The sequence below is a fragment of the Callospermophilus lateralis genome, unplaced genomic scaffold, assembly GCF_048772815.1.
Source record: "Callospermophilus lateralis isolate mCalLat2 unplaced genomic scaffold, mCalLat2.hap1 Scaffold_996, whole genome shotgun sequence".
Classification (NCBI taxonomy): Eukaryota; Metazoa; Chordata; class Mammalia; order Rodentia; family Sciuridae; genus Callospermophilus; species Callospermophilus lateralis.
In genome coordinates, this window is record NW_027518165.1 from 67,208 (window position 1) to 95,002 (window position 27,795).

General features: G+C 35.0%; 1 pseudogene; it reads left to right on the forward strand.

Annotated features, from left to right (window-relative positions):
- Positions 1–858: 858 nt before the first annotated feature.
- LOC143641367 (cTAGE family member 15-like) overlaps positions 859–27,795 on the forward strand; it is a 113,063-nt pseudogene continuing 86,126 nt past the window's right edge.

Sequence of the window (27,795 nt, forward strand, 5' to 3'; positions counted from 1 at the left end):
GGGTGTTCTGGGCAGAGTAGCCACTGGGGACCATGATTTCTTCGGCTGCAAGTTGATCCATGTGTTGCACCACTTCTTCTTTGTTTCAGGTCATCTCCAAATAGCTCACCTCTTCTTCTGTGTTCAGTAATCTGGATTGGGAGAAACTGAATCAGGACATTTTGGTACTACACTGGAAAGCCTAGGGTGGTGGTTGTTACACTATTCTCCTTTTGCTTTTGAGTGGAACTGGTGGGCTGCTTACTCCCTCTTGTTTGAGCAGAGCTATGTCAGGGATTGAATGATGCCACAGAGTGACACTAAAATTGCTTTTGGCTCAGTTATTCTGTTGTTTTCTTCTAATCCATTGCTTTAAATTAAATGCATTCCTGAATTTTTCCAGATTTTTTAAGTGGACATCTTAAGTCAGGGATCTCCTTTTCTGCCATTTACTGAATAAAGTAATAGGAAGAGTGCAGTGTTTATTTCCTGCTGTGGACATAGGCAGCTGTGCAATGGCAGAGAGGATGAGTCCTGCCCACCCAAGTCTGGGTGTGGGGGGTTCTCACCTGCCCGCCATTGAGGCCCACCTGATTCTGTTGAGGCTTCTCACTCACTGTATGGGTCTTGGGGAGTCTCAGGGGAGTCCCACACGGTTCTTGGTGGGGTCTGTACAGAATAGCCAGGCGCTGATCACAGTACAGGGGGCGGACCTTCCAGAAGCCAATCACCTAGGGCCATGCAAAATTGTGGAATGTGCATTTGTGTTTATCAGTGTCACCTGGCAACGACTATTTTGCCAGTTGGTTGGCAGATAGGTAATAGCAGACCTGCTTTGGTAGGCCACTTGACAGAGGTTGTTACCTAATTGTCTTTAGGATGGATAGAGCCTGGAGAAAGTTTGTTTATATAAGCCTGGGAATCAAGTTTTTTGGATATAACCCTCTTGGGAAGATCCACCAGGCTGCCAAAAAATGTGAACTGGGAAGAATTAAACGTTATCTCGGATGTGGATGTCATGTTGATGGCACCGATCATAAAAATAGGTAATAGGGTCTGGGAGGCCAGGAACTGAGGGGTAAGGGACCAATGGGCTGATGGAATTGAAGCCTGCACCATACAGGCTGTGCCAATGGGAGCAGAGCAGAAAGGATACCAGTTCTCCTTTCACCAGAATATTTGACTTTAATATCCTGTGGAGTCCTCAATATCCAGGACCTGCACACCTTGGAAGTCAAGTACCCAGGATTTCTAATGGGCAGCTAAACAAAACCAAATTTTTAACTGGTTTCCCAGACACTTAAAATTTCCCTATAAGATCACTGATTAAAAAAAAAATACACACAACAACTTTTAGTGTACACATTTTCAAAATCATTGAAAAATTTTCAGATGTAATCTATTACCTGTTGTATCCCAAGAGCCTCACAAGAACTCTGAATTGGGAAGATGGCTCCATGTTCTTTCTTCTTTTTTATATTTTTAAAATTCCCTCACACTAGTGTATTTAGGGGTGTGTCTTCCACCTCTAAAAATAAGATTTTACTTATTTCTCACATGCTTCACTCACTAATTTATGAAATTCTTAGGATAGCTTGGTGTCATCTTGATCATCCAACCATTTTCATAACAACAGTGTTGACAAGCCCTGAATTTTCTGCAAATACTTCATTAACTTCAGTTAGTGAAGTTAACTACTTTTAACTACCTTTCCACAGAGGACACTAGAGTTCACTGGCAGCTTTCACACTTTCCAAAACACCAAACACAGCATGCTTTTTCAATTTTGTTATCACTTTAGATTAAGTAAAAAAGCATCTGTCAAAAACTTCTTGCACGAAATTCCAAAATTGCTGATTCCACTGTTCCAGTACCTTTCCTGTAGTTATCCATTACTGTGTATCTGTACAAGCATGAAGAGTAGAGCATTGGTTGAGAGCATCCAGGCAGTGCAAGCTCTCAGTCACCAGGGCCAAGGGAGTAGCACACAAAGTGTGCCTAGTCTGTACAGTGCTGCCTGCTGCTGCCCTACTGTAGCTTGCTCTACTCTGTTCTGAAGGGACTAAGAGTATCAAAGGTAGGCCCTGCTTGTGGTTTGTGCATTAGAATACTCATTGACCCCAAATGTGAGCTCTATCTGTGGTTATCAATTTCACAAAGAACAAATAAAAATATCTGTACATTTTTTAGTTCCACATGCAGTCATTTAGGGTCATGATGACACTAAGAAAAATCTTTGCAATGAACAAAGACTTGCCATTCTGTGTATCAAAAAACATTATTAACTTTCACAAATTACTTGTTTGCCAATGGCCAAAAGATAAGTGACTGGAACAGGATAAAAAGAATACTCAAATATCTGGAAGGAGAGTAAAATAGAATTGGTAGGTAGTGGCATGCACAGTTTTAAATGTGCACAACAGTTATCATGAAATCATTTATTTGAGGAGCAATAAACAGCTCAAGCCAAAATCAACAGCCCAATACCACTACTCTTCATCTTCAAAATATTGTAGCTGAGAAATTTATTTCATTTGTTAGACTTAAATTCCGTCTATTGCCAAGGACATAAATATTTTTTCTATGTTCATATGTCACTGTCACTTGAGCATCTGTAAAATTAGAGTATTTTATCTGATTAAATTAGAATTCCAAGGTTGGAAATGTAGCTCAGTGTTAGAGCACTTCTTGCATGTCAAAGCAAAGGGTAAGGTTGCAATCCCCAGCAAAACAACAACAATAACATTGTCATCATCATCCACATAATAAATTTTAAAAGAGAGGTAGAAAAAAAAAAGTCTTCTTTCAAATTCATTATTTCTTAGAACGCCTTTGCCAACATGAAAAAAGCATTTATGTTTTCTTCTAGTACATTTCTATATAGATGTCCTATAGTGCATTTCATCTATTGTAGATATTACTATACATACATTTCTTACATATGTATATTTTATTTTACATATGTAATTATAGGTTAATAACATTGTTTTGGTGAGAATAGAAGAGAGCAAGTATAAAAGATTATTACTCCTGAAAAAATATTGCTTTACTTTATAAAAGTTTCACATAAAAATACTAAACTTCTCAACTTTACTATTTTTAAGTGAAACTTTTATAAAGTAAAGCATTAAATAATTTTTATTTAATTCTCTTCATTTGTACTCATAAAATGAATACATTTTTAATGTGCAAGAACTGCACAGCTACTTATTTTGTATTAGACATATTCTAATATCTCAAAGAACTCTTACATAAAAACTTTCTAGGTGTGACCAGTTAATTAAAACTGACATGACAGGACTCAATTTCAAATGAAACAGTTCTTCCTCCTTTTCAATCATGCATTCATGGAGGTAAGAAATTGTAAAGGTCCCTTGTGAAAAATTAAGACAGTATTAAATACTGAACATTGAAAATACCCGATTCATATATAAATCCCATATATATAAATACTGAATTAATTTAACCACACTAATTCATTTGGGTTCTTTTTCCTTTGGCATTAAGTTTGCTTTCGGTTTGGCCTTTTACTGTTATTATTCAGCCTACTTCACCTACCATACTTTTAAAACTGAATTTAAATGCCATCCATGTCATGAGAACTGCCATAAATCTATTGTTTGACTCACATTTCACTTAAGGTAAGGCACCATGAATTATGATGCTTGTTTATTTTGTTTATGAAGAAAAAATTAAATGCTGCCAATTATAGTTGTAATGCAGCCTGAATTATTAGTGGGATTCCATTGTCAGTGTTGTTAAAATGATAAGAAAAAAATCATCTTAGACTCATTGAAATACATAGTTTTTAAAATATATTTTTAAAAATCACTACAATACTACTAACTTATTAATTGAAATACTCTTAAGTTGATAAAAAGCAATAATATTGATTACAGTAGCTACCAATTATGGAGCTGTTGCTGGTGCTACAAAATCTTCAGATGTTTTATACAGATTCTCCATTAAACATCCTGGTAGTATTCAGGGAGATACTCATTTTAATCCTTACTTTTTTAGGAAATTGAGGGAGAATAAGACTGTGGGATAACTAGTACATCACAGAGTCTAAAGTAGAATTCAAACTGAAGATGAGCTAAATCTCAAATCCATCTTCTTTCTAGGCAAGTGGGCTGCTCTGCTCTGGGGATGTGGTTCTGTGGTAGATCCTTTCCTTACCTAGAATGCTTCAGGCCTGGATCCTATCCCCAGCAATATGAAAAGAAGGCAAACAAAAATAAGTAGAATCAATGGAACCAGGCACAGTCGCACATACCCATGATTCCAGACTTAGGATGCTGAGGCAAGAGCATTTGAAGTTTAAGACCACAGTGGGCAACTTAGTGAGACCCTGCATCAAAATTGTTTATATAATAAAAATGTGCTTAAGATATGACTCATTAGTTGAGTAACCCAGGGTGCAATCCCCAGCAGTATCAGAAACAAGAAATAAGAAGAAAATGTCAGTGGCATAGGCTGATCATTCATTAATAAAATAAGTAATGACAGCTACTAAATATTGTACCTTCTTCATAAGAAAATAGAGGAATTATGAGCTACTTAATGTTGATAATTGCATAAATAGTTGTATATTTCAAAAGGTACCTTATGAATTCTAATAAAACTTCTTACTTGCACAGAACCCCTCTACATTATGCCTGTGTCTATGGCAATCCATCAGTGGTGGCTCTTCTAGTGAAGAGGAAATGCAATGTCGACTTGTGTGACAGTGATGGCAACACACCATTGATGAAGGTAGATATACCAGTGGTTTTGCAGGAAATGAATTTGATGAAATGCTTAGAAGAAAAATCAGTTAATGCCATTTAGTTATAACTAATGAGTAAAATGTGAAATATTTTTCTTCGATTTCCAAAATTTACAATCTATTTCTTGGTTAAAACCAACAGGCCCTACAATATGAGGAAGAGGAATGTGCAATTATTCTTCTAGAACATGGTGCCAATCCAAATGTTCACAACAACAAGGGTGAAACTCCGCTGCACTATGTTATCTTTTATAGGAACACATTAATAGCAACAAAACTGCTTTCATCCAACGCAGATATTGAAGCCAAAAACACGGTATATACATCAATCACTATTATTTTCAAAATATTTAAAATTTTTCTTAAAATTAACAGTAATACATGTTAAAAAATACTGATTATAAGCAAATTTTCTTTTTATTAAAATACTAGCAAATGTTGGAAGTTCTCCTCGTGTTCTTCCTCCTTTTTTTGTAGCTCATGTGTGTATTTAGTTTGCCTCCATCATTTGAATCCACACTTAGAATTCAAGAGACTCATGCAGAAATCTGAACTTCAAGCTTCTGTGAAGGAACTTGATGCGGTCCCCTTGAGCCATAGTACTGTGTGGTGTGGTTTTCATGGTTTGCCTCCCACATGCTGGGCACACATGTTCTTCAGTTTGCTTCTGGCAACTTCAGCACTTACTCCAATCACCTACTTTGCCTCTATAAATGAGGTTACAACTCCTCTTTTTTAATATAGTGTGATAAAGATTTCATGGTGTTTTCTACGGATATACAAGAATATGGACTACATAATATATTATGAATCTTTTTCAAGTGGGATTAAGTGTTTGAATTTAGAATTTGGAAGTTAAATAGTTTTCTCTATATATACTATAAAAATCAGGTTCCCACTGAAATTTTTGAAAGGCTGATTAGGTCACTCATTGCTAGAATGGATAAATTATTGCTAGAAGTAGATAACTCATGGATTTTGCCAGCTGTACTATGTATCAGTCTTCAGTTTTGTTCCTTAAAAATGCAAATGTTTAGTGTCTTTTATGATGCTATAAGTAATCTGTGTAGATCAGCATAAATCTTGATGATACACAAAATTTCTGAATTAAATTTTGCCTAAAATTATAAGTAACTTTAAGTAGCAATTAAAGTGAATGATAATAAAAAGAATTTTGGAAAATAACCAAGCATTATGTTACCAGGATTGTCATTACAAGTGAGAATACATTTTCAATGTTATTTTTATTAGAGTTTATAGTTTTACATAGTAGTTGAATTCATTCCCCCCAAATCTTACATGCATGGAATTCCAGTTGAGTCATTGATTCCCTCTTTTCCATCTGTCTACCCCTCCTCCTCCATTCTCCCCCTTCTTTTCTCATGGACCTCCTTTCACCTCTCTATTTATTTATATTTGGTTGGTTCTTTTTTACTTATACATAAGGGTGCAATTACCTGTGGTATATTTATATATGCATATAACATAAATTTTAAAGGTTTCCTTCTTCATTGCCTTCCCTTTTTCATTATTTCTGTGCCTCTCAATCTTCTTTTTCTACACTAATGATTTTCTTTACATCTCTTGATATTCTGTTCTTCATTTCTTTTTCTTTAATTAACTCCAGCTTCCACATATGAAACATTTTACCTTTGAGTTTCTTATTTGACTTATTTCACTTAGCATGATATTCTTGGGTACCAACTCATTTACCAACAAATGACATAATGTATTTTTATGGCTGAGTAATACTCCATTGTATGTATGTGCACCAGAATTTCTTAATCCTTTCATCCATTCACAGGTACTTGGGTTAATTTCATAATTTACCTGTTGTGAATTGTGCTACTGTAAACACACATGTGACTGTATTAATATACAGTTACACGTAAAATTTTGTTTTACTAATTTTGGGAAAATACTGAGTCATGGGATAACTGTTTCCTGTTGTATTTCCCTTCTTATATTTTGGGGAATCTCCAAACTGTTTTCCAGGATGGTTGTACTAGTATGTAGTCCCACTAACCCTGTAAATGTGTGCCTTACCCCCACATTCTTTTTTTTTTAACCAGGGGGAGGAGAGAGAGAGAGAGAGAGAGAGAGAGAGAGAGAGAGAGAGAGAGAGAGAGAGAATGAATTAAAATTTATTATTATTATTTTTTTCATTTTCAGCGGACACAACATCTTTGTATCGAACACAGGCCACACGCATGCCTGGCGAGTGCGCTATCGTTTGAGCCACATCCCCAGCCCCACATTCTTACCAGTATATATTACTGTTTGTGTTCTTGAATAATTACTATTGTGGCTGGAGTAAGATAAAGTCTTAGTGTAGTTTTTATTTGCATTAACATAATTGCTAGAGATGTAGAAGACTTTTTTTTATATATAGTTTGGACATTTGTGTTTCTTTTGAGAAATTTATGTTTAGTTCTTTTGCTCAGTTATTGACTGGGTGGTTTTTTGTTTGTTTGGAGTTTTTAAAAATATTTATATTTTAATTCTTATTGGACACAATACATTGATGTTATTTATTTTATGTGCTGCTGAGGATCAAACCCAGGGCCTCATGTGTGCTAGGTGAGTGCTCTACCACTGAGCCATAATCCCAGCTCTGTGTTAATTTTTTTTGAGTTGGTTATTTCTCTTTGTTAATCCCCTCTCAGTGGATTAGTTGGAAAAAATTTTCTCCAATTCCATAAAATAATATATTTTTGTATTGAACTTTCTGACATGTAAGATAAATATCTTTCAACTTATAATAAGAGAAGACACAGGAACAATTATAAAAAAGCAACATAGTTTACTCAGACTCTATCAATTTTAAGCAGAAATTCCTTACATTGGAATCTGGGATTCTGATTTCATAAATAAAAAAGAATCAAGTGGACTTGTATAACATGGAGAAAACTTCCATGTTGCTGGAAAGCTCTCAGAAATATATTCCTGTAACTTCAATTGTTCACATGTGAATATCTCCAATAAAAAATCGGTTTCAAGTAGGTGTTAAGCAATGGAAAAGCTATTTTTGTACTACTGGACATACAATGCACAGTTGTGTAAATTTTCTCTAACAGTAAAACAAGGAATCTTTTCTATGCAGCTTGGTATTTCTGGAAAAGTAGACGTTCTTCAGAATATGATTTATTCACCCTACTAGTGAGTTGAGAATTTGGCTTGTTAATGAAATATAATACTTATATCCTTTACTAATACTTTCAAGGGAATGGGGCTACTGGGATATAAAATACAGTTTATGTCCTAAAGATGCTCTTGGTTGAGGAGGGTTCATGTTACATAACTCCAAGATGCCATGATGAATGCTTGACAGCAGCAAAGATCCATGGAAACAGTAAATGTATGAAGCAGTTTTAGAAATTCTGGAGTTCATGTGGCCACTCTAGGCAGAGGAGAGGCATCTCAAAATAAAAGAGCAGCACGTATGGAAGCAGAATGGGAAGAGAAGAGAGTGGCTACTCTTAATTTACATTATTATTATATGCTTATGTTCATACAGTATTTCGTAAGGTTAACTTCAGTTGAAAAGTAGTAATTTTGTGAATAAATTATATTTGTTGTTTTTCAGAGTGGCCAAACCCCACTTTTACTCGCCATAAAGAAAAACAGACAGATGATGGTAGAATTTTTTATTAAGAATAAAGCAAACATACATGCAGTTGATGATAAGGGAAGGTATAGTACTTTATATTTTTTGGAAAAGGGTTAATATTGTAGTAAAATCACTCAAGTTGAAAATATTAAATTAATGGGAATGACATAGTCATTGGAATAGAGTGAAATTTATAAACATAAATTAAAATTAAGGAAAAAAGCAATTATTCAAACTGAGCAACACAAATAAGAATATGTAGTATGATTCACATGCTCTTATAATTATTGGCTGATGATTACTATTTGATTTTTTTGATCATATAATCTTGTTTTAGTTAGAGTTTTCATGTTAGTTTTGTAAAATATAGACTTTTAATTTGTGCTTTTATTCAGTATTAAACTTTTAAATTTTTCTGTAATATTTCATCTTCTCCTGGAATAGTTTTCTTTTGGAAATGCTGTGTTGAGTATCAATAGACATTGCAAATTATTTTTTCCTTTATATGACTATTTGCTTTAAATTACTTAAGTTGTAGAATATTGATTTCATATTTTTCCTAAGTGACATCGAATTAGTCTTGACAAATTTTGAACATTTATAATGAAAAAAAGTGTAACATGCTTGAAATCTGGTTGCAAGATTATACAGGTAGCATTGATTTCAATGCCTGGCAAATGCTTATCAGAGTGAATGACTGAAGCAACAATTATTATTATTATCACCAGTGCTACTGTTATTATGTTATACCTGCAAATACCTTTTTTACTCCTTGACCTTTGGCTGTCTGTGAGTTACAATACATTACATCACTCTAAGAAAGAAATGGAGCTTTATTCATTGAAATCTTTGCCAACTCCAGATGAATGACCTCATCATAATTAATGTTCATTGAAGGATTTTAAGTTTGTAACTCTCCCCTTTTGGGACATGTGATTTATTTTTTTATGTGTTTGTTTTCCTTTTAGACTTAAAAATGATTTAGAAAGATAAAGAAAGATAAAGATTTGATCTTCCAAGATGTATATGTCTGTTAGTGTATGTAAAGCTAGATGTCAAATTGGTAAAATGAATTACAATGGCTTTTTAAATAAACTTATTAAAATACCTAAATTTAAAGTTATCTCTCTTATTTTAGAACAGCCCTCATGTTGGCTGTGGAACATAAATCAACACATATAGCTGAGCTGCTTCTTCAATGTGGCGTTAATGTGTCTGCTTCAGATAATTTTGGAGAGATTGCCTTGTCTTATGCCATTACTAGTAGAAATACTGAGTAAGTATTTACATTACAATACTAATCAACATTAGATGTATATCCACAATAGTTACACCTGTTGCATCTTATATATGAGGTGAGATTTCATACCATTACTATGTATGGAACCGTAGTGAGTTAGGACAGTTCATTAGTCAGAAACCCTTCAAAGTCTAGCCAAGAAGCAGTGATGATACTTTGATTGGGCAAAGAGAGGGATGGAGGGGTAATGGAGGCAAGAAAGATGGTGGAGTGAGATAGACATTATTACCTTGGTACAGGTATGACTGCATATATGATGCAATGATACATCCTGTAAAAACAGAAATGAAAGTTGTTGCAGTTGTCTCCAATGAATCAAATTTCACTCTACTGTCATATATACATAATTAAAATGACTTAGTTATTTTTTAAAAAATAAGTAGTGATGTGTGCATGAGTTACCTTCAAGGTTTGTTCTCTCCTCTCTCTTCCCCTCTCCTTCCTTTTTCTTCTCATGCATGCTGGGAAATTTTCCTACCACTAAGATATACCACTAGCTAATATCTTAGGACTTTGTAAACCTCTATCCTCAGGGTTTCCAGTATTATCCAATTCATTTCAAGCAGAACCCCTCCTCACAGGGACAGATAGTATCACACCTATGATTTTATAATTTGCTCTTTGGGTCTTGAAATTCCCTGTTTAGCTGAAGTTAGCTATTCTACCATCCCCCTTTAATTTTTCAAGGACCTAATGATATCCTTGAAGTGTAAGGAAGATAATTCTGTAACCAGATGGAGGGGAATAAATAGATTTTTAAATTGTTCTTTTGTCTCTGTCAGTTCTGTTGCTGTGGTGTTTCTGCCAGACCTGGCCCTGCAGTCTGGTAGTAAAGAGCTTTTAATTCAATATATCCTGACTGATCCAATCCCTGAGTCTTCATGGTAACCCACACTTAGACTCAACACTCTTTTTAGTTCTCATGCACTTATGCTTTTTTATTCAACAGTTGTTTCCAAGCAGAAGCACTCTGCTTTGATACTTGGTCTCTAGCTTTGGCCAACAAATACTAAGCACTCTGACCCTGTCCTCCTTTTAGGAACGTTATGTGGAATCCCCATATTAGCCTTGCCCTTTCTGATGCATTATCCTTTTAGGACTTTGTCTTTTCTGTCATAAAATTAAAATCATTCAAATCTATTAGAAAGCTTCAAGTAAAGCTTCAAGTAATCTCTGGAAGAGATCAGATTTTTCTGTCATCTTGGCTAAGAATCTATGCCCCAAATCTTTCCATCCCTTGAAATAGATTTCCTTTGACTGCAGGGGGTTCCACATCACTGTTTTCCATGGTGAGTGCCAATTTACATTGGCACTTCTAGTAGTTTTCCCAAGTAATGGAAATTTCCAAGCTGTTGGAATCGCTGACTAAAGTTTTCAGCATTTATTAAGGTCTGCCTCAAAAGGAATAGATTAAGCAGCTTCATTGAATCTAAGAGAGCTAAGCCCCATCATGACTTTTCAGTATCCATTGTTTTAAAGAAATTTTGTGTTCCAAGTCAGTTGGAGATCAACATGGAAATGTAGCTACACTTATCTGCTGATTCTGTTCAACTAGGTAGAGAAGAAATAGTAGTAGTCCAAGTTTTTGGCATTTGTTAATGTCTTGCCTTTGTTATTATTGATTAGTCTCACAGAAGGGGATGATTATATTCTCAAATTTAAAGAGATATTTATAAATAGTAATAAATTGTTGGTTTGCTTTGAGTTATAAAGCACAAAGAAGAGCCCAAATGATCATGAAATTTAGGACTCAAGCATTTTTTAAAAATAATTTTAACTTTTGAATATTAGAACCTATGAAAAATGCACATTAGTTCTAGCTGAGATTGTAAGTAGTTAAGTGTGCCATTATTTTACTATTTTGCTTTACATGTTTCAATATTATCTTAGTAAATCTCCATAACAACCTGGTGAACTAAAGTGATACAACCCTAATTTTTGAAAAGGCCTTAGGCCTAAGAGAAAGAAGTTGTGCAAGAACAAAAAACTATTTTTTACAGAGATAGGACATTTTCTGAGCTCAAGCTACACTAGTTAATATATTTACCTGTCCTGTTCTCAATTAATGATCATTTCATCTTTTTTCTTCTTTAACTTCAAGCTATGGGTACAGTGACACATGCATTTACCCCAGCTACTTAAGAGCCTGAGGCAGGACAATTGCTTGAGCCCAGGTATTTAAGATCAGCCTGACCATCATCATGAAATACCATCTCACAAAACAGAAAAAAACAAACATTGTACAAATAATTTTCAAGTTAACAAAATGATTATAGGGCATACAGATTAGGAGAGCATATGAAAAAGTTCTGATACTAGATCTAAAACATTATTAAGTATTGATTTATATTTGGTCAGTGTTTTCATATGAGTGTTAAAATACCAATTTTATTACTTTTTTCAAATATAGAAACAGGAATTTAATTCTTCAATACATGAAAGCACAATCTAGAACATCAGTAAATTTCAATCCAGGAAAGACTTAAAAAAATGAGTTACTCTTGGTGTTCATGCCCTGTGTAAATAAGACAAAGAATGTTTGATCACAAAAGAAGAGTGGAAAAAAATAAATGTTCAAATTTCATTCATATTTTTATATCTTTCTTGCTCATATAGAATCCAGGATATCTTAATAATTAACTATAAGAAATTTATCATCTAAATGATATTGTCTGAAGAAATTTTACAATAATTTTGACCCTGAAATTTTATGTCTTTGCAGAAGTAAGAATATTTTTAAATTATACATTCTGTTTCATATATGGTCACATGATAGCAGATTGGACTTGTTATAAAACCAGGTGTTCTTGTCAACTGTTAATATCAGCTCCTATTGAGTGCCTACATTCCTGAATTTCACAGTGATATTTCTATACACACTTATACAATACTTGAATCCTGACCACTCTCCTTACTTCCATTTTCCCCTCTACTCCCTTTTTCATCCCCAGTTACATTTCCTCTTCCTTACTATTCCCTCCATCATTTTCTAGTCATTCTTATTTTCTTCCCAGATTCCACATGTTAGGGAGAGAATGTGATAATTGGGGTTTTGTTTCTGATTTTTTCACCTTAACATGATGACCACCCTTTCCATCCATTTTAAAATTATTGTCTTTGTTTCTTTTTTAACATTTTTATCTGGGGTTTGAAATATACCATTTCCTGGGCCTTAAAATTTCTACTCAGAAATCTAATATTTTTCTGATGTGTTTATAATTGCTTTGGCCCTTATTATAGATTTCAGTGTACCATTGGTAGTTTTATAGACTATGTTTTGGAGAAGTTCTTTTCGGGCCATGTCCCTTTGGTATTCTAAAATCATATACCTGCATGGCCAAAATTTTCACAAGATATAAGAAATAGTTTCTTTTATTCACTGAGAAAGCTTTCATTGCCTGTATCCTATACCTCATCTCTATTATGTGTACCATTGATTCATAAAAGTAGTCTATGAATTGTGTCTAGTGGTTTTGTAATTTGTTTACAATTATTTTGATTGTTGTTGATATTGTCTGAATGTGATATTTCATCATCAACTTCAAGCTCTGGTATTTTTTTCTTTCACTTGATCTAGTTTATGGGTCTAACTTCAACTGGATATATTTATTTGAGGTATTGAGCTCTTTATTTTCAAGATTTCTAATTGATTCTGTTTCAGAATTTGTATTGAATTGTTCTTTTATACCCTGCATTGTTTTCCTTAATCTGCTCAGTTTTTCTTTGCTTCATCTTTGAAATAATTCACTATTTTAACATTTTTTTTCAATTTTATTCTGGCATTTTTGTATATTGCATTATCTTTGGAAATAGTTTCTAGGGTAATTAACTATAAAACAGTCATGCTACTTTGCTTTTTATCTTTCTTATATTTCTATATTGAAATTTGTACATCTTCAGGGATATATATCTTTTCCACATTTATTTGAGTGTCTGCTTAGGAAACTGTTTTCCCTGAATAATGTTTCTGATGCTATTGATTAAATGTGTGATGTTGAATTATTTTCCAAATGATGTCTCTATTGTAGTTTCCTATGTCTTATCTGTGACTCCTGAGTGGTGATAGCTTGCACTGTTAAGTAACAACTTTCTTTGTCAGTGTTGTGAGCGTGGAGTCATGTTAGTGAAATAGTGATATAGGCAGTAGAGTATCTGAAATGCATTTTCTGTGGTGCTTTCTCTATACTTATCAATAATATGGTGTCTTCAAATATATGAGAACCTGCATAAATGAACATCTCAAACTCACATAATTCTGTAAGAGTTTCTTCATTTATTTCTAGTCTTGTTTTATTGTGTCCAGACCACTGAATTTTAGTCATCTCTTTCCATTACTAAATGTGTGTGTTAGGTTAAAGCTTTTTATCGCTGTTCTTATTTTTAATTTTTTTTCAGCACCAGCTTTTATTTTATTTTTTTAGATATATATGACAGTAGAGTGTATTTTTTACATACATGGGCTACATCTGATTCCATTTAGGATCAGAGAGAACTTTTGGCCTTTGGGTTTTTTGGTATTGGCTTATTTCATTAAGTATAGTAGTCTCTCAAGTTCCATCCATTTACAAGCAAGTGCCATAAATTTCATTCTTCATCTGTTGAAGCTCATCTAGGTTGTTTCCATAGCTTAACTTTTGTGAATTGGGCTGCTGTAGACATTGATGTGGCTGTGTCACTGTAGTATATTGATTTAAAGTCCCTTGGAGATTATATATATATATATATATATATATATATATATATATATATATATATATATATATATATATACACACATAACTCTCCATCATGTCAGCTTAGGAATTCATTTCCTCAACAAGACTTCTAAATTGCAACAAATAAAATCAAAATTCAACTGGGTGATAACTGGTTGAATGGTGTTTCCATTCCAAATTTTCAGAGGTATCACCATACTGTTTTCCAGAGTACTTGAACCAGTTTGCAGTCTCACTAGCAAAGTACGAGTGTAACTTTTTTCTCACATTCTCTCCAGCATTTATTGTTATTTGTATTCATGATAATTCCTATTTTTACTGAGCCAAGAATGGAATATCAATGTAGTTTTAATTTGCATTGTCTAATTTCTAGAGAAATTTAGCATTTTTGTGTTTTTTTCTACATTTATTTATTTTAAATTTTTTAAGTGCACGACAGCAGTGGAATGCACTACAATCCTTATTACACATGTAAAGCACAATTTTACCTCTGAATATAAAGTATGTTTATGTCAATATATGCCATTTACATATACTTTTTTGAAGTACAATTCGTTTTTTTTATTTGTTTCAGTTAGTTACACATGACAGTACAATGACCTTGACATATCATATATTTGAACCACATGAGATACAATATCTCATTTTTCTGAGTATACAGGTTGTAGATTCACATTGATCATGCATTCACATATATACACCAATAATAATAATGTCTATTCCATTCTACTATCCTTCCTATCTTTCCAACTTCTCCTCTCCACTCCCATCACTTCTCTCTTCTTAATCTAAGGTAGCACTATTCCTTTTTTTTTTCTCACATCTTCATACATGTAGTTTGTATAACAATGAGGCTCTCTTTCCACCATCTGTGCAATTCCCTTTCTCCCTCCCTTTCCCTCCCACCCCTCTTCCCTGTGTATAGGTAATCTTCTTCCCATGTTTTTCATCTCTTCCCCATTTTGAATCACCCCCCTTATATCGAGAATACATTTGCCATTTGTTTTTTGGGAACTGGCTAAATTCACTTAGCATAATCTGCTCTAATGCCATCCTTTTCCCTGCAAATGCCATGATCTTATTATGTTTTAGTGCTGAGTAATATTCCATTGTGTTATATATGCCACATATTTTTATCCATTCATCCATTGAAGGGCATCTAGGTTCGCTCTACAGTCTAGTTATTGTGAATTGTGCTACTATAAACATTGATGTGGCTGAGTCCCTGTAGTATGCTGTTTTTAGGTCTTTTGGGTGTAGTTCTAGAAGAGGAATAGCTGGGTCAAATGGTGGTTACATTCCCAGTTTTCCAAGGAATCTCCATACTGCTTTCCAAATTGGCTGCACCAATTTACAATCTCACCAGCAGTTCAATTCTGATCAAAATCCCAATGACATTCCTCACAGAAATAGAAAAAGCAATTATGAAATTCATCTGGAAATATAAGAGACCCAGGATAGCAAAAGAAATTCTAAGCAGGAAGAGTGAAACAGATGGTATCACTATACCAGATCTGAAATTATACTACAGAGTAATAGTAACAAAAACAGCATGGTACTGGCACCAAAACAGGCTGGTGGACCAATGGTAAAGGATAGAGGACACAGAGACTAACCCACAAAAGTACAGCTACCTTATATTAGACAAAGGTACTAAAAGCATGCACTGGAGAAAATATAGCATCCTCAACAAATGGTGTTGGGATAACTGGAAATCCATATGCAACAAAATGAAATTGAATCCCTATCTCTCACCATGCACAAAAGTTAACTCAAAATGGATCAAGGGTCTAGGAATTAAACCAGAGACTGTGCATCTAATGGAAGAAAAAGTAGGCCCTAATCTTCCTCATGTGGAGCTAGGCCCAAACTTCCTTAATAAGAAGCCTATAGCACAAGAGTTAAAACCAAGAATTAACAAATGGGATGAATTCAAACTAAAAAGTTTTTTCTCAGCAAGAGAAATAATATGTGAGGTGAATAGGGAGCTTACATCCTGGGAACAAATTTTTACCCCTCACACATGAGATAGAGCTCTAATCTCTAGGGTATACAAAGAACTCAAAAAGCTAAACACACACACACACACACACACACACATAATCCAATCAACAAATGGGCCAAGGACCTGAATAGACACTTCTCAGAAGAGGATATACAATCCATCAACAAATATATGAAAAATGCTCACCATCTCTAGCAAGCAGAGAAAGGCAAATTAAAACTACCCTAAGATACTATCTCACTTCAGTAAGAATGGCAGCCATGATGAAGACAAACAACAACAAATGCTGGTGAGGATGTGGGCAAAGGGTACCCTCATACACTGCTGGTTGGATATTGAGCATTTTAAAAATATATTTGCTCACCAATTGTATTTCTTGTTCTGTAAACAACCAGTTTCAGATCCTTTGCACATTTATTGACATCCTATGACCACTAGAAGAGAATATTAACTATATTGGGTTGTGTGTGTGTGTGTGTTTGTGTGTGTGTTAAGTTTTTTGATTTTTTTTTTTCATGGGGGCAAGTAGTGGGGATTCAACTCAGGGGCATTCAACCACTGAGCCACATCCCCAGCCCTAGGTTTTATTTTATTTTTATTATTTTTGTTGTAGATGGACACAATTTACTTATTTATTTGTTTATTATTTATTTTTATGTAGTGCTGAAGATCAAATATGGGGTCTTACACCTGCAAGGCTAGTTCTCTAACACTGAGCCCAATACCCAGCTCTGTTCTGCATTTTATTTATACATAGAGTTGCTCAGTGCCTCACCATTGCTGAAGCTGGGTTTGAACTCTTGATTCTCCTCTTTCAGCCTCCTGTGCTGGTTTGTTTTGAATTCTTTATTTATCCAGAAGACTAATGTTCTGACGTGCAGGTGGTAAAGATTTTCTCCCATTTTGTAGGTTCTCTGTTCATGTTCTTGATAATTTTCTTTTTTTTGAGAAAGCTTTTTACTTTGTTACCTTCCCATTTATTGATTCTTGATTTTATTTGTTGCAATTTAGAAGTCTTCTTGAGGAAATCAGTTCCGAAGACAAGATGATGGAAAGTGGGGCCTATATTTTCTTCTAGTAGGTACAGGATGTCTGGTTTAATGCCTAGTTCCTTGATGTACTTTGAGTTGAGTTTTGTGCAGGGATAGGGGTAGGGGTTCAATTTGATTCCGCCACATGCATATTTACAGTTTTCTCAGTTCCATTTGTTTAAGAGGCTGTCTTTTCTTTTAATGTATGTTGTTGGTGCCTTTGTCTAGATTAACAAGACAGTATGTATGTGATTTTTGTCTTTGTGATATCTTTTCTGTTCCATTGGACATTTTGCCTGTTTTGGTGCCAATCCCATGCCATTTTTGGACCACTATAGTATAATTTGAGATCGAATCTTGTGATGTCTGCTGTCTCCTTCACTTTTTTTCACTAAGGATTGTTTTGAATATTCTGGGCTTCTTGTTTTTCCAAGTGAATTTTATGTCTGCTTTTTCTATTTCTTTGTGAATATCACTGACATTTTAATAAAGGTTGCATTAAAACTCTAGCATTTTGGTAGTATGTCAGTTTTGGTAACATTAATCCTGCCAATTTATGAACATTTGAAATATTCCATCTTCTACGGTCTTCTTCAATTTCTTTTTTTTTATTATTTTTTATTTTTTTATTGGTTATTCAAAACATTACAAAGATTGCAGAATCACATCGGTTACACATCCACATTTTTACATAATACCATAATAGTAACTGTTGTATTCTGCTACCTTTCCTATCCTCTACTATCCCCCCTCCCCTCCCCTCCCATCTTCTCTCTCTACCCCATCTACTGTAATTCATTTCTCTCCTTATTTTTTTCCCATTCCCCTCACAAACTCTTATATGTAATTTTGTATAACAATGAGGGTCTCCTTCCATTTCCAAGCAATTTCGCTTTTCTCTCCCTTTCCCTCCCACTTCATGACTCTGCTTAATGTTAATCTTTTCCTCCTGCTCTTCCTCCCTGCTCTGTTCTTGGTTGCTCTCATTATATCAAAGAAGACATTTGGCATTTGTTTTTTAGGGATTGGCTAGCTTCACTTAGCATAATCTGCTCTAGTGCCATCCATTTCCCTGCAAATTCCATGATTTTGTCATTTCTTAGTGCTGCGTAGTACTCCATTGTGTATAAATGCCACATTTTTTTATCCATTCATCTATTGAGGGGCATCGGGGTTGGTTCCACAGTCTAGCTATTGTGAATTGTGCTGCTATGAACATCGATGTGGCAGTATCCCTGTAGTACGCTCTTTTGAGGTCTTCAGGGAATAGTCCGAGAAGGGCAATAGCTGGGTCAAATGGTGGTTCCATTCCCAGCTTTCCCAGGAATCTCCATACTTCTTTCCATATTGGCCTCACCATTTTGCAGTCCCACCAGCAATGTATAAGAGTACCCTTTTCCCCACATCCTCACCAGCACTTGTTATTGTTCGACTTCATAATGGCTGCCAATCTTACTGGAGTGAGGTGGTATCTTAGGGTGGTTTTGATTTGCATTTCTCTGACTGCTAGAGATGGTGAGCATTTTTTCATGTACTTGTTGATTGATTGTATGTCCTCCTCTGAGAAGTGTCTGTTCAGGTCTTTGGCCCATTTGTTGATTGGGTTATTTGTTTTCTTATTGTTTAATTTTTTGAGTTCTTTGTATACTCTGGATATTAGGGCTCTATCTGAAGTGTGAGGAGTAAAAATTTGTTCCCATGATGTAGGCTCCCTATTTACCTCTTATTGTTTCTCTTGCTGAGAAAAAACTTTTTAGTTTAAGTAAGTCCCATTTGTTGATTCTTGTTTTCAACTCTTGTGCTATGGGTGTCCTATTAAGGAATTTGGAGCCCGACCCCACAATATGTAGATCGGAGCCAAACTTTTCATCTATCAGACGCATAGTCTCTGATTTGATATCAAGGTCCTTGATCCATTTTGAGTTAACTTTTGTGCATGGCGAGAGGAGGGGATTCAGTTTCATTTTATTGCATGTGGATTTCCAGTTTTCCCAGCACCATTTTTTGAAGATGCTATCCTTCCTCCATTGCATGCTTTTAGCCCCTTTATCGAATATAAGATAGTTGTAATTTTGTGGATTGGTTTCTGTGTCCTCTATTCTATACCATTGGTCCACCCGCCTGTTTTGGTACCAGTACCATGCTGTTTTTGTTACTATTGCTTTGTAGTACAGTTTGAAATCTGGTATTGCTACACCTCCTGATTCACACTTCCTGCTTAGAATTGCTTTTGCTATTCTGGGTCTTTTATTTTTCCATATGAATTTCATGATTGCTTTATCTATTTCTACATGAAATGCCGTTGGGATTTTGATTGGCATTGCATTGAACCTATAGAGAACTTTTGGTAATATTGCCATTTTGATGATGTTAGTTCTGCCTATCCATGAACAGGGTATATTTTTCCATCTTCTGAGATCTTCTTCTATTTCTCTCTTTAGGGTTATGTAGTTTTCATTGTATAAATCTTTCACCTCTTTTGTTAGGTTGATTCCCAAGTATTTTATTTTTTTTTTGAGGATATTGTGAATGGGGTAGATGTCCTCATTTCCAGTTCAGAAGATTTGTCGCTGATATACAGGAATACTTTTGATTTATGCGTGTTGATTTTATATCCAGCCACTTTGCTGAATTCATTTATTAGCTCTAGTAGTTTCCTTGTAGATCCTTTTGTGTCTTCTAGGTATAGGATCATATCATCCGCAAATAGTGATAATTTAAGTTCTTCTTTTCCTATTTTTATGCCTTTAATTTCTTTCGTCTGTCTAATTGCTCTGGCCAGTGTTTCGAGAACTATATTGAATAGAAGTGGTGAGAGAGGGCATCCCTGTCTTGTTCCAGATTTTAGAGGGAATGCCTTCAGTTTTTTTCCATTTAGAATGATGCTAGCCTGAGGCTTAGCATATATAGCTTTTATAATTTTGAGGTAAGTTCCTGTTATCCCTAGTTTTTCTAATGTTTTGAACATAAAGGGATGCTGTACTTTGTCGAATGCTTTTTCTAAGTCCACCGAGATGATCATATGGTTCTTATCTTTAAGTCTATTGATGTGGTGAATAACGTTTATTGATTTCCGTATATTGAACCAGCCTTGCATCCCAGGGATGAATCCTACTTGATCATGGTGCACAATCTTTTTGATATGTTTTTGTATACGATTTGCCAGAATTTTATTGAGGATTTTTGCATCTAAATTCATTAGGGATATTGGTCTGTAGTTTTCTTTCTTTGAGGTGTCCTTCTCTGGTTTGGGAATCAGGGTGATATTGGCCTCATAGAATGAATTTGGGAGTTCTCCCTCTTTTTCTATCTCCTGAAATAGATTATGGAGTATTGGTATTAGTTCCTCTTTAAATGTTTTGTAAAACTCTGCTGTATATCCATCCGGTCCTGGGCTTTTCTTGGTTGGTAGTCTTTTGATGGCTTCTTCTATTTCCTCCCTTGATATTGATCTGTTTAGGTGGTTTATATCTTCCTGATTCAATCTGGGTAGTTCATATGTCTCAAGGAATTTATCTATGCCTTCACTATCTTCTATTTTATTAGAGTATAGGGTTTCAAAATAATTTCTAATTATCATCTGTATTTCTGAATTGTCTGTTGTGATGTTGCCTTTTTCATCCCGTAAGCTAGTAATTTGGGTTCTCTCTCTTCTTCTCTTTGTTAGTGTGGCTAGTGGTCTATCAGTCTTATTTATTTTTTCAAAGAACCAACTTTTAGTTTTGTCAATTTTTTCGATTGTTTCTTTTGTTTCGATTTCATTGATTTCTGCTCTAATTTTAATTATTTCTTGCCTTCTACTGTATTTGCTGCTGATTTGTTCTTCTTTTTCTAAGGCTTTGAGGTGTAGTATGAGGTCATTTATTTGTTGGCTTTCCCTTCTTTTAAGGTATGAACTCCATGAAATGAATTTTCCTCTTAGTACTGCTTTCATAGTGTCCCAAAGATTTCGATATGTTGTTTCTGAGTTTTCGTTTACCTCTAAGAATTTTTTAATTTCCTCTTTGATGTCTTCTGTAACCCTTTGTTCATTCAGTAGCATATTGTTTAATCTCCATGTGATGTAGGGTTTTTCCTTTCTCATTTTTTTATTGATTTCCAATTTCATTCCATTATGATCAGATAAAATGCATGGTAGTATCTCAACTCCTTTGTAATTGCTAAGCTTTGCCCTGTGACATAATATATGGTCTATTTTTGAGACGGATCCATGTGCTGCTGAGAAGAAAGTGTATCCGCTTGATGTTGGGTGGTATATTCTGTATATATCAATTAAGTCTAAGTTATTTATTGTGTTATTGAGCTCTATGGTTTCTTTGTTCAATTTTTGTTTGGAAGATCTGTCCATTGGTGAGAGAGGTGTATTAAAATCTCCCATGATTATTGTGTTGTGGTCTATTAGACTCTTGAACTTGAGAAGAGTTTGTTTGATGAACGTAGCTGCACCATTGTTTGGGGCATATATATTAATGATCGTCAAGTCTTGTTGGTGTATGGTTCCCTTGAGCAGTATGTATTGTCCTTGTTTATCCCTTTTGATTAACTTTGGCTTGAAGTGTATTTTATTTGATACAAGTATGGACACCCCTGCTTGCTTCCGGGGTCCGTATGAGTGATATGATTTTTCCCAACCTTTCACCTTCAGTCTGTGTATGTCTTTTCCTATCAGATGAGTCTCCTGTAGGCAGCATATTGTTGGATCTTTTTTTTTAATCCATCTACTAGCCTATGTTTTTTGATTGGTGCATTTAAGCCATTAACATTTAGGGTTACTATTGAGATATGGTTTGTATTTCCAGCCATATTTGGTTATGTATGATACTTAACATGATTAGTTTTTCCTCTATGCTTAGTTTTTCCTTTATTGTACTACCTCCCGTTGTTGGTTTTCATTGTTATTTTTCATTTCCTCTTCCTGTAATGTTTTGCCAAGGATGTTTTGAAGAGCTGGTTTTCTAGCTGCAAATTCTTTTAACTTTTGCTTATCGTGGAAGATTTTTATTTCATCTTCAATCCTGAAGCTTAATTTTGCTGGATACATGATTCTTGGTTGGAACCCTTTTTCTTTCAGCGTTTGAAATATGTTGTTCCAGGATCTTCTAGCTTTCAGAGTCTGTGTTGAAAGATCAGCAGTTATCCTGATTGGTTTACCCTTAAATGTAATCTGCTTCCTCTCTCTTGTGGCTTTTAAGATTCTCTCCTTATTCTGTATGTTGGGCATCTTCATTATTATATGTCTTGGTGTGGATCACTTATTATTTTGTATATTCGGTGTCCTGTAGGCTTCAAGTATTTGGATTTCTTTTTCATTCTTTAAGTCTGGGAAGTTTTCTAGTATTATTTCATTGAATAGATTACTCATTCCCTTGGTTTGGACCTCTGTACCCTCTTGTATCCCAATAACTCTTAGGTTTGGTTTCTTGATGTTATCCCATAATTCTTGGATGTTCTGCTCATGATTTCTTAACATTCTCGCTGAGCTGTCTATGTTCTTTTCAAGTTGAAAAACTTTGTCTTCGTTGTCTGAAGTTCTATCTTCCAAGTGTTCTACTCTGCTGGTAATACTCTCATTTGAGTTTTTAATTTGGTTTATTGTTTCCTGCATTTCCAGGATTTCTGTTTGTTTGTTTTTTATATCCTCTATCTCCCTATCGAGTTGATCTTTTGCTTCTTGGATTTGTTTGTGTAATTCATTGTCAAAGTGATTTTTCATTGTCTGAATTTGATGAATAATGTCTTCCTTGAGACTCCAGATCATCTGAAGCATGTATATCCTGAACTCTTTGTCTGTAATTCCATCAGCTGCAGATATTACCTCATCTAAAGTTGAATTGACCTGTATTGTTTGTGGTCCTTTCTTTCCTTGTCTTTTCATACTGCTCATGATTCTTTCTAGCTTTGTGAAACTGTTGAGCTAATGTTTTTCCCCTTATATATTTGTATTGTTCTTGAATAGCTCCAATATCCCTCTTTTTCGGAGAAAGACAATGTTAACAGATCCCAATATCAACAGTACATTATCTAAGGACAAGTTTTCATTATTAATACATTTATAGTTAGATTCGAAGACTATAGATATTGGATTTAATTATTACTTAAGAATATTTTCCTTAGTTTCATAAAAGGCGTACCATATCTGGTGGCATATAGAAAACTTAATTTCAGATGAAGGATGTTATACTTAAAGAGAAAGGAGTGAGGGAATGAGGTTAAACTAACTTAGCACCTTTGGAGAACTCTAACCACTCGACTGGTAATTTATGGAAGAATGTATAGACTCAACCTCCTATTTAGATAGTTACCCTATGTATAGATAGCAAAAGTTAGGAGATTGAAAGTGGTATAGAGAGAATATGAATTAAAAAAAAGAAAAGAAAAGAAATAACAAGGAAGAAAAGAGAAATAAGAGAAGGGAAAGGGAAGTAAGATAGAAATACAGAAAAAAAATGGGGGGGAGGTGGGGTATATGCAATTCCTCTATATTATATTACTTTGGTAATTCAGTTGTTCATGCTCAGTTCTTGGTTTCACATATGCTGAAGTTGTGGGAGAGAGAGAAAGAAAGAGAAAGAGAGGAAAAAAAAAAAAGTTACTCAGAACACTGTTTTCCTTGCTTCCAGTAGGTGGCGTTGTCTATTCCTAGTTTGAGCCTCTGTATTCAGGGTGGTGGGTATAGCCAGTATGAAGGGAAATGAGCTTCCACCTGTATCTTCCCTACTCTAGTCTCTGAGGTAGAAACCAGGTGCCTCTACAGTTGTTGTTTTGTGTTGATAGCTACAATCCCCAAAAGCTTGTGGGAAATATTTTGAGTTATTGCAGCTAAGGGTGGGGGAGTTGGAAACCGGGTACCTGGATCAGCCGCAACTGTGCTGGTAGCCACACCCACTTTGATGGGTTTTAAGGGTTGATGGGCTTCCTGGCGACTAGCGCTCGGGGCGGGACCGGACTTCCTCCTCCGGTCTGGCTGAGCGGCTGGCGCCTTCCTGCTCCGGTCTGGCTGGGCGGCTGTCGCGGGTTCCTGCTCCGGTCTGGCTGGGCGGCTGTCGCGGCTTCCTGCTCCCGTCTGGCTGGGCGGTTGTCGCGGCTTCCTGCTCCGGTCTCTTCAATTTCTTTCTTTTGTGTTTTGTAATTTTCATAATAGAGGTCTTTCACTTCTTAGATTGTTTCCTGATTATTTTATTATTTAAATTGTTTTGAATCCATTGTGATTCATCAGCTGATGCATAATTTGTGTACAGGATCATAATTGATTTATGAGTGTTAATTCTATATCCTGCTACTATGCTGAGTGTGGTTATGAGTTTTAAAATTTTTGTGGTGTAGTTTTGTGTCTTCTACATATAAAATATTGTTGTCAGCAAATAGGGATATTTTGAGCTCTTCTTTTCATATTCATATCCCTTTAAACTCTTTTTCCAAACTGCTCTGGTTAGAATTTCAATATTCATATGTTGAATAGAAGTGGTGAAAGAGGGCACCCTTGTCTTTTTCTGCTTTTTAGAAAAAATGTTTCATTTTTTTCCATTTGGAATCATGTTACTCTTGGGTTTTCTGGTATAGAGATTTTAAAATGTTGAGTTACATTCATATTATCCCTATTTTTTTCTACCATTTTAGACATGAATGTATGCTGTATTCTGTCAAATGCTCTTTCTTCAACTATTGAGATAATTATGTTATGTTTTCTTAAGTCTATTAATGAATCCTGTTTTGATTTCCATAGGTTTAACCAACCTTGCATCCCTGGGATGAACCCCACTTGATCATGGTACACTATGTTTTTTTGTTTTGTTTTTGTTTTTTGTTTTTTTTTTTTTTGTTTGTTTTTTTTAAAGGTTAAACACAGCATGCATTTTATTTTATTTATTTTATTTTTTATTGGTTTTTCAAACCATTACAAAGCTCTTGATATATCATATTTCATACATTAGATTCAAGTGGATTATGAACTCCCATTTTCACCCAAAATACAGATTGCAGAATCACATCGGTTACACATCCACATTTTTACATAATGCCATATTAGTAACTGCTCTATTATGCGACCTTTCCTTTCCTCTACTATCGTCCCTCCCCTCCCCTCCCGTCCCATCTTTTTTCTCTACCCCATATACTGTAATTCATTTCCCTCCTTGTTTATTTTCCCCTTCCCCTCACAACCTCTAATATGTAATTTTGTATAACATTGAGTGTCTCTCCATTTACATGCAGTTTCCCTTTTCTCTCCCTTTCCCTCCCACCTCATGTCTCTGTTTAATGTTAATCTTTTCTTCCTGCTCTTCCTCGCTGCTCTATTCTTAGTTGCTCTCATTATATCAAAAATACATTTGGTATTTGTCTTTTAGGGATTGGCTAGCTTCACTAAGTATAATCAGCTTTAGTGCCTTCCATTTCCCTGCAAATTCCATGATTTTGTCATTTTTTAGTGCTGCGTAATACTCCATGGTGTATAAATGCCACATTTTTTTTAATCCATTCATCTATTGAAGGGCATCTGGGTTGGTTCCACAGTCTAGCTATTGTGAATTGTGCTGCTATGAACATCGATGTGGCAGTATCCCTGTAGCACGCTCTTTCAGGGTCTTCAGGGAATAGTCTGAGAAGGGCAATAGCTGGGTCAAATGGTGGTTTCATTCCCAGCTTTCCCAGGAATCTCCGTATGGCTTCCAAATTGGCCACACCAATTTGTAGTCCCACCAGCAATTTACAAGCGTACCCTTTTCCTCACATCCTCGCCAGCACTTGTTGTTGTTTGACTTCAGAATGGCTGCCAATCTTACTGGAGTGAGATGGTATCTTAGGGTGGTTTGGATTTGCATTTCTCTGACTGCTAGAGTTGGTGAGCATTTTTTCATACACTTGTTGATTGATTGTATGTCCTCCTCTGAGAAGTGTCTGTTCAGGTCCTTGGCCCATTTCTTGATTGGGTTATTTGTTATCTTATTGTTTAATTTTTTGAGTTCTTTGTATACTCTGGATATTAGGGCTCTATCTGAAGTGTGAGGAGTAAAAATTTGTTCCCAGGATGTAGGCTCCCTATTTACCTCTCTTATTGTTTCTCTTGGTGAGAAAAAAACTTTTTAGTTTAAGTAAGTCCCATTTGTTGATTCTTGTTATTAACTCTTGTGCTATGGGTGTCCTATTAAGGAATTTGGAGCCCGACCCCACAATATGTAGATCGGAGAAAACTTTTTCTTCTATCAGATGCAGAGTCTCTGATTTGATATCAAGCTACTTGATCCATTTTGAGTTAACTTTAGTGCATGGTGAGAGGAGGGGAGTCAGTTTCATTTTGTTGAATATGGATTTCCAGTTTTCCCAGCACCATTTTTTGAAGATGCTATCCTTCCTCCATTGCATGCTTTTAGCCCCTTTATCAAATATAAGATAGTTGTAACTATGTGGATTAGTTTCTGTGTCCTCTATTCTGTACCATTGGTCCACCTGCCTGTTTTGGTACCTGTACCATGCTGCTTTTTTTACTATTGCTATGTAATATAGTTTGAAATCTGGTATCACTATATTGTCTGATTCACAGTTCCAGCTTAGAGATGCTTTTGCTATTCTCTGTCTTTTATTTTTCCATATGAATTTTATGATTGCTTTATCTACTTCTACAAGAAATGCCATTGGGATTTTGATTGGCATTGCATTAAACCTATAGAGAACTTTGGATAATATCGCCATTTTGATGATGTTAGTTCTGCGTATCCATGAACAGGGTATATTTTTCCATCTTCTAAGATCTTCTTCTATTTCTCTCTTTAGGCTTCTGTAGTTTTCATTGTATAAATCTTTCACCTCTTTTGTTAGGTTGATTCCCAAGTATTTTATTTATTTATTTTTTTGAGGATATTGTGAATGGGGTGTTTTTCCTTATTTCTGTTTCAGAAGTTTTGTTACTGATATACATAAATGCCTTTGATTAATGCGTGTTGATTTTATATCCTGCCACTTTGCTGAATTCATTTATTAGTTCTAGTAGTTTTTTTGTAGACTCTTTTGAGTCTTCTAGGTATAGAATCATGTTGTCCACAAATAGTGATAATTTAAGTTCTTCTTTTCCTATTTTTATGCCTATAATTTCTTTCATCTCTCTAATTGCTCTGGTCAGTGATTTAAGAACTATATTGAATATAAGTGGTGATAGAGGGCATCCCTGTCTTGTTCCAGATTTTAGAGGGAATTCCTTCAATTTTTCTCCATTCAGAATGATGCTATCCTGAGGCTTAGCATAGTTACCTTTTACAATGTTGAGGTAAGTTCCTGTTATCCCTAGTTTTTCTAATGTTTTGAACATAAAGGGATTCTGTACTTTCTTGAATGCTTTTTCTGTGTTTATCAAGATGATCATATGGTTCTTATCTTTAAGCCTATTGATGTGGTG